Here is a 9,268-nt window from a genome sequence, read left to right on the forward strand (position 1 = left end):
GTTTTTAAATAGACAGGAGGCACAGAAGTAGGTCTCTGGCGGAGAGGAAGAACTGCAGAAGCAGTGAAGGGTAAGGTTTTCCGCTCTTGCTCTGACCTCGTGGTTTTTAACTCTGCAATCGGTTCTGTGTTTCTTATTTAACAAGCCGGTTACATCTACAAGAACTGGCATTATCTAAAAGCTTGTTAGAAACACATAACCCAAGAGGCCACACCGGTACCCAGAACCCAGGTAAGCCACCTACTAGCAGACCCTCAACACATCCTCAGAGCCTGCCCAGCTTTCCCCCAACAGCCCTCCTCCCCTAGTCACCATAGCCCAGCCCACAACTCTGGTTGAATCCCCTGCTTTACCAGAGGCCATTTTGTTTCCCAGAACCCCAGAGGTCACTCAGGTCACCAGAACCCCAGTGGAGGCACCCTGCTAAACTAAAGGACGTAGCCCACCACCAGAACTGCAGGCCACTCAGGCCAGAAGACCAGAGAGAAAACAGAAACCAAGAGAAAAAAGTCACTCATCCAAGAAAGACAAACTCTGAAATTGGCACCTTAACCTATAATTAACCCAAACCAATCTCACACCAGCAAAACAAAAATTAAGGAAACACACACACATACACTCATACACACAACCACCACTACCACCACCACCACCACCACCACCACCAAACTATCAAGAATTAACATTCATTGGTCATTGATGTCTCTCAATATCAATGGACTCAATTCCCCAGTAAAAAGACAGAGACTAACAGAATGAATGTAAAATTAGGACCATCCTTCTGCTGCATGTAAGAAACACACCTCAACATCAAAGATAGACATTACTTCAGAGTAAAGGTGGAAAAAGGATTTTCTAAGCAAATGGACCTAGGAAACAAACTTATTTACCTATTTTAACATTTAACAAATTAGACTTCAAACCAAAATTAATCAAAGAGACAGACATTTTGTACTCATCAAAGGAAAGACCCACCAATTCTTAACATCTATGCCCTAAACACAAGTGTGCCCATGTTAGTAAAGGAAACATTACTAAAGCTTAAATCACACATTGACTCTCACACATTGATAGTGGGAGACTTCAATACTCCATTCTCCCAGTGTATGGTCATCCAGATAAAAACTAAACAGAGAAATACTGGAGCTAACAGATATTATAAACCAAATGGACCTAACAGATATCTACAGAACATTTCCCCCAAACAGAAGAGAATACACCTTCCTCTCAGCACCTCATAGAACATGCTCCAAAACTGACCACATACTCAGTCACAAAAGCAAGTCTCAACAGATACAATAAAATTGAAATAATCCCTGCATCCTATCTGACCACTATGGATTAAAACAGGATTTCAACAACAACAGAAACAATAGAAAGCCGATAAACTCATGGAAACTGAATGAGCTATAGAGCTAAACAGAGAATTCTCAACAGAAGAAGCTCAAATGGCTGAAAGACATTTAAGGAATTGCTCAACATCCTTAGTCATCAGGGAAAATGCAAATCAAAACAACTCTGAGATACCATTTTACACCTGTCAGAATGGTTAAGATAAAAAACACTGAAGACAGCTTATGTTAAAGAGGATGTGAATCTCGGGGAACACTCCTACACTATTGGTGGGAGTGCAAACTGGTACAGCCGCTTTGGAAATCAGTATGGCACTTTCTCAGAAAATTGGGAATTAATCTCCCTCAACACCCAGCTATACCACTTTTGGGCATATATCCAAGGAATGTTCAATCATACCACAAGGACACATGCTCAACTATGTTCATAACAGTATTACTTGTAATAGCCAGAAGCTGGAAACAACCTAGATGCCCTTCAACTGAAGAATGGATCAAGAAAATGTTGTACATATACACAATGAAGTACGGCTTAGCAGAGAAAAACAATGACATCATGAGGTTTGCAGGTAAATGGATGGAACTAGAAAAAATCATCCTGAGTGAGGTAACCCAGACTCAGAAAGACAAACATGGTATGTACTCACTCATAAGTGGATACTAGATATAAAGCAAAGGATAACCAGACTGCAACTCACAGCTCCAGGGAGGCTAGCTAGTAAAGAGGACCCTAGGAACGGCACAGGGATCACATAGCAATGGAGAAATGGATAAGATCTACATGAGCAAACTGGAGGTGGTGGGGATAATGGAGGGCAAGAGTCAGGGGAAAGAAAGGTTAGGGGAGTGGGAGGTACTAGCTGGATCAAAAACAGAGTGGGAGAATAAGGAAAGAGATACCATTGTAAATGAAGACACCATGGGAATAGGGAGAAACAGAGTGCTAGAGAGGTCCCCAGGAATCCACAAAGATGACTCCACTATAGACCATTGGCAATGGTCGAGAGGGTGCCTGAGCTGACCTACTGTGATGATCGGATGGCCAAACACCATAACTGTCATGATAGAAACTCTCATCCAGTGACTGACGGAAGCAGATGCAGAGATTCATGGCCAAGCCCCAGGCGGAGCTCAAGGAGTCCAATCAAGGAGAGAGAGGAGGGATTATATGAGTAAGACATATCGAGACCATGATTAGAAAAAATACAGAGACAACAAGCCAAACTAGTGGAAACATATGAAGCTTGAACCACTAGCTGAAAAGCTCCTATGGTACTGGACTAGGCCCTGTGGATAGGCAAGACTGTTGTTTAGCTTGAACTGTTTAGGGGGCCCGCAGGCAGTGGGATCAGGACCTGTCCTTAGTTCATGAGCCAGCTGTTTGGAACCTGGTGTCTAAGGTGAGACACTTTGCTCACCTTTGTGCAGGGAGAAGGGACTTGGACCTGCCTCAACTGAATGTACCAGGCTCTGCTGACTCCCCATGGGAGACCTTGCCTTGGAGGAGGTGGGAATGGGGGGGATGGGTTGGGAGTAAGGCTGAGGGGTGGGAGGAGGAAGGATAGGGGAATCTGTGATTGATTGTAAAACAAATAGAAAAATCTCCTAATTAAAAAAAAAAATTAAAGACTTCCTAGAACTCAATGAAAATAAATGCACAACATACCCACACTTATGAGACACAATGAAAGTGGTGCTAAGAGGAAAGTTCATAGCACTAAGTGCTTACATAAAGAAAGTAGAGATAGCAATTTAACAGCCCACGTGAAAACTCTAGAACAAAAAGAATCAAGGTCACCCAAGAAGAGTAAATGGCAGGAAATAATCAAACCAAGGACTGAAATCAATAAAATAGAAACAAAGAGAACAACACAAAAATCAATGAAACTAAGAGTTGGTTCTTTGAAAATAATCAACAAGATAGACAAACCCTTATTGAAACTAACTAAAAGGCAGAGAGAGAATATCCAAATTAACAAAATAAAAAACAAAAAGGGGGGCATAATGACAGATACTGAGGGTTCCAAAGAATCACTAGGTCATACTTTAAAAATATGTACTCTGCAGAATTAGAAAAATCTAAAAGAAATGGATAATTTTCTTGAGAGATACCACTTACCAAAGTTAAATCAAGATCAGATAAATAATTTAAAATAGACTTTTATCCCCTAAGGAAATAGAAGCACTCATTAAAAGTCTCCCAGTTAAAAACAAAAACAAAAACAAAAACAAAAACAAAACAAAACAAACCCCTCAGAACCAGACAGTTTTTTTAATCACAGAATTCTACCAGACTTTCAAAGAAGAACTAATGCCAAGCCTCCTCAAACTATCCCACAAATTAGAAACAGAAGGAATACTGCCAGTTTTTTTTGAGGCCACAGTCTTCCTGATATCCAAATCACACAAAGATTGAACAAAGAAAGAGAATTACAGACCAATTTTCCTCATGAACAAAGATGCAAAAATACTCAATAAAATACTTACAAACCTAATCCAAGAACACATCAAGAAGATCATCGCCATGATCAAGTAGACTTCATTCTAGAGATTCAGAGATGGTTCAACATAAAATCAGTCAATATAATCTACCATATAAACCAAACTACATGATCATCTCATTAGATGCTGAAAAAGCCTTTGATAAAATCTAACACCCCTTCATGATGAAAGTCCTGGACAGATTAGGGACACAAGGGACATACCTAAATACAATAAAGGAAATTTACAGCAAGCCAATAGCCAACATCAAATTAAATGGAGAGAAACTCAAAGCAATTCCACTAAACCAGGAACAAGACAAGGCTGTCCCCTCTTTCCACATCTATTCAATGTAGTACTTGAAGTCCTAGTGGGAGCAGTAGGGCAACTGATGGAGATCAGGGGGATACAGATTGGAAAGGAAGAAGTCAAATCATCGTTATTTAAAGATAATATGACAGTATACACAAGTGATCCCAAAAATTCTATCAGGAACTCCTACAGCTGATAAATTCCTTCAGTGAAGTGGCTGGATACAAGATTAACAACAAGAAAACATCAGACAAACAAACAAACAAACAAATAAAAATCAGTAGCCCTCCTATACACAAATACAAAATGGACTAAGAAAGAAATTAGGAAAACAACATCCTTCATATAGCCACAAATAATATAAATATCTTGGGGTAACTCTAGCCAAGCAGACTTGTACGACAAAAATTTAAATCATTGAAGAAAGAAATTGAAGAAGATATCAGAAGATGGAAAGATATCCCATGCTTCTGAATTGGCAGGATTAACATAGTAAAAATGGTCATCTTATCAAAGGCAATCTACAGATTCAATGAAATTCCCACCTAAATTCCAACACAATTCTTTACAGACCTTGAAAGAACAATACTCAGTTTCATGTGGAAAAACAAAAAATCCAGGATAGCTAAAATAGTCCTTAACAACAAAAGAATATCTGGAGGTATCACCATCCCTGATTTCAAGCTCTACTACAGAGCAATAGTCACAAAAACAGTTTTGTATTGCCAATAAAAACAGACATGTTGGGGCTGGAGAGATGGCTCAGAGGTTAAGAGCATTGACTGCTCTTCCAGAGGTCCTGAGTTCAATTCCCAGCAACCACATGGTGTCTCACAACCATCTGTAATGAGATCTGGTGCCCTCTTCTGGCCTGCATGTCATACATACAGTCATACATGCTGTATACATAATAAACAAACAAACAAATAAATAAATAAATCTTTAAAAAAAAGACATGTTGATCAATGGAATCAAATAGAAGACCCAGATGTAAATCTACACACCTATGGACACTTGATTTTTTTCAAATAAAGGAGCCAAAAATATACAATGGAAAAAGAAAGCATCTTCAACAAATGGTGCTGGTTTAATTGGTTGTTGGCATGTAGAAGAATGCAAATAGATCCATATCTATCACCCTGCATGAAACTCAAGTTCAAGTGGATCAAAGACCTCAACATAAATACAGATACACTGAACCTGATAGAAGAGAAAGTGGAGAATATCCTTGAACTCATTAGCACAGCAGACAACTTCCTGAACAGAACACTGATAGCACAGGCCTAAGAACAACAATCAATAAATGGGACCTCATGAAACTGAGAAACTTCAGTAAGGCAAAAGACACCATCACCTGGGCAGTGGTGGCGCACGCCTGTAATCTCAGCACTTGGGAGGCAGAGGCAGGTGAATCTCTGTGAGTTCAAGGCCAGCTTGGGCTACAAAGCGAGTTCCAGGACAGCCTCCAAAGCTACAGAGAAACAAACCCTGTCTCAAAAAACCAAAAAAAAAAAAAAAAAAAAAGACCATCAATAGTACAAAATGGTGGCCTACACAATGGAAAAAGATTTTCACTATTCCCACAGAAGGCTAATATCCAAAATATATAAAGAACTCAAGAAACTAGACACCAACAACCAAATAATCCAATTAAAAAATGGGGTACAGATCTAAACAGAGAATTTCCAATCTAGGAATCTCAAATGGCAGAGAAACACTTAGAGAAATGTTTGTCGTCCTTAGTCATCAGTGGAATGGAAATCGAGCCTCCTATGGGATACCATCTTATACCTGTCAGAATGGCTAGGATTAAAACCACAAGTGGCAGCTCATGCTGTCGAGGATGTAGGGGAACACTCCTCCATTGCTGGTGGGAGTGCAAACTTGTACAGACACTTTGGAAATCATTACAGCCATTCCTCAGAAAACTGGGAATTGATTTACCTCAAGACCCAGCTATACCACTCTTGGGCATATATCCAAAGGATGCTGTGTCCTACTCCAAGCACACTTGCCCAACTGTGTTCACCACAGCTTTATTCATAATAGCCAGAAACTGGAAACAACCTAGATGTCCCTCAACTGAAGAATGAGTAAAGAAAATGTGGTATATTTACACAGTGGAGTATGTTAAAAATAATGACACCATGAAATTTGCAGGCAAATGGATGGAACTGGAAAATATCAAACTGAGTGAGGTGACCCAGACTCAGAAAGACAAACATGATATGTACTCACTCATAAGTGGACATTTGTAGTATGAATCTTAAAGAGTTCTTATTAATGAAGAACAAACCTGAGGCCAGTTATTGGGGTGAATGCTGGAAGATCAGAGACACACAGAACAAGCCACAGCTATCTCACCTTGCTAGTTCCTCAGGTGATCCTGTTTCCTCAGGCTGGAAGCTTCTGAGTCCTCGTCCCAATGGTTCTCAGCTGAACTGTGTTGCTCCAAAGCCTGAACGCTTATCCAGCCAAATGCTTAACTAACTAAATGCTTAACTCCAATTGCTCTAGTTTCTGGTCCTCAAGCCTTATACACCTTTCTCTTTCTGCTGTCACTCCCTGGGATTAAAGGCGTGGGTCACCATGCTTAGCTTTTTCTAAAGTGGCCTTGAACTCAGAGATCCGCCTGGCTCTGCCTCCCAAATGCTGGGATTAAAGGTGTGCACCACCACCGCCCAACTTCTGTTATGGCTTACTCTTTCCATTTTCTAGCCACCATTTTTGGCTTTGTTCTAGTGGCTGTCTGTTCTCTGACCCCAGATTTGTTTATTTGGGGGAACACACAATATTTCAGGGAACACAATACCCACCACAGACATTACCTGTTAAGCAAAGGCCAAGCCACAGACCCAGAGAGGCTAAGTAACAAGGAAGCTCAAGGTGGGAATACATGGATCTCCCTGGGAAGGGGAAATAGTTTTTGTGGATGGGAGAGGGAGCAGGGAGTGGAGGTGGGAACAGGAGAGATCTGCAGGGGGTAGGAGAGATGGAGAGAGAGAATTCTGTGAGAGATAACTGGGACTGGGGGAATGGGTGGGTGATGTAGAACCCTAGTGCAGTGGAAACTCCCTGGAATCTATGAGAGTGACCCTAGTGAAGTCTCCTAGTAATGGGGGATGATAGCTGGAACTGGCCATCTTCTATAACTAGACAAGGCTCCTAGCAGCATGATGGGACATCAACCCAGCCACAAAACCTTCAACCTACAATCTGTCCTGCCTCCAAGACGTGCTGGGGCAGTAGTGGCACAAAACTTGTGGGAGTGGCCAATCCATGGCCCGTCCAACTGGAGGCCCATGATGAGAGCGAACCCATGTCTGACACAGCCTGGATGGCCAGGAACCAGAGCTGGACAGCCCGGAGACCAAGGATGGACCCCAACAGGACTATGAAATGATTCTATATTCTGCTATACTTAGAGCAGTCCAATTGTCATCAGAGAGGGTCATCCAGCAACTGAAAGGGGCAGATACTCACAGCCAAACACTAAGTAGAGCCAGGGGGACTCCACAGAAGAGGAGGAGGAGGGGTTATAGGAGCCACCTGAGTCAAGGACATCATGAGAACTCAGCCTCCAGAATTAACTAAGCAAGGCTCATAAGGCCTCACAGGAACTGAAGCAACAAACTCAGACCCTGTACGAGTCTGAGCTAGGTCCTCTGCATAAACCTTACAGTTGTGTAGCTTGGTGTTCTTATGGGACTCTCAACAGTGGGAGTTGGGGTGTCTTTGACTCTTTCTCAGGTGCTTGGGACCCTTTTCCTCCTACTGGGTTTCTGTGATATTAGAGTTTGTGCCCAGTCTTACCGTATTTTGTTAAGCCATGTTTGGTGGATATCTCTGGGAGGCCTGCTCTTTTTTCTTTGGGGGAGGGGGCAGAGGAGGGTTGATCTGGGGAGAAGGCATTGGAAAGAGTGGAGGGAGTGGAGACTTCAGTAGGGATGTAATGTATGAGAGAAGAATAAATGTTAAAAGAAAAAGGGGAAGGTGGGAGGGGAGGAAGGAGGGAGGGAAGAAAGAAAGAAAGAAAAGAAAGAAAGGAAGGAAGGAAGGAAGGAAGGAAGGAAGGAAGGAAGGAAGAAAGAAAGAAAAAGAAAGAAAAAGAAAGAAAGAAAGAAAGAAAGAAAAAGAAAGGAGAGAGGGGGGAGGGAGAGAGAGAGAAAGGAAGAAAGAAAGGAAGAACCTTGTACTTCACTTTCACCTTAGGCATACTGAACCAGAATCAGCATCTGAACAAGAGCCCAGGTCATTGATCTGTATAGTGAATGTATTATTACTGAAAACTGGAATATGCCAAGACAAAAGTATGGAGGGAGATGCAGAGCATATGCAGACTCTCAAGCTTCCTCTTCCTTCAGTAACTTCAGCCTGTTTTTTGATTTGTAGCTGAGACTTTACTAAGATGATTAGAACACCCAAGTGCTCCCAAATTTGGGGTGTATGGAAAGTGAAGATTTGATGTGAAATAATCTGCATCAGAGAAAAGGCTCAGCTTTCATCTAGGCAGAACCGCCTGCAGAGGCTGTGAGTATTGTCACTGCTTAGTGTTTGGACACTTGTTCCCCGTGTCTGTTTTAGGGGATGCAGTTTATATACCCTGTGGGAATAGTCTTGAGCATCTCTGGGGGAGGGGCTCTGTTTGGCAGGCTTTGAAGGGGCAGGTTTAGGGAGGAGTTGTGTTTAGTGGGCGTTGAAGGGGCGGAGAGAAATGGGGAGGAGAGTTGAGGTGGATCTTCCACCAGACTCTTTCCAAACATTCCAGACTCTTTGGGTATAGGGATGTCAGGGTGCCAGGGTTTGAGATGGAGCTTTCACCCAAACACTTAGATGGACTTACATGTCTTCTTTGTTTCATCGGAAGTGGGTCTGATACTTCTGGGTTTTTTGTTTTGTTTTGTTGGTGGTGGTGGTGGTGGTTTTTGTTTTTGTTTTTGTTTTTGTTTTGTTTTGTTTTGTTTTAGCTGAGGATTGAACCCAGGACCCTGTGCTTGCTCTACCACTGAGCTAAATTCCCAACCCGGGGTTTTTGTTTTTGTTGTTCAATACATTTTTAAAGTCTTGAATGTGACTCTACTATGTAGCCAGGCTTGAGAACCACTGCGAGTTAAGTAAAGCCA

The sequence above is a fragment of the Onychomys torridus genome, chromosome 3 (assembly GCF_903995425.1).
Source record: "Onychomys torridus chromosome 3, mOncTor1.1, whole genome shotgun sequence".
Taxonomy (NCBI): domain Eukaryota; kingdom Metazoa; phylum Chordata; class Mammalia; order Rodentia; family Cricetidae; genus Onychomys; species Onychomys torridus.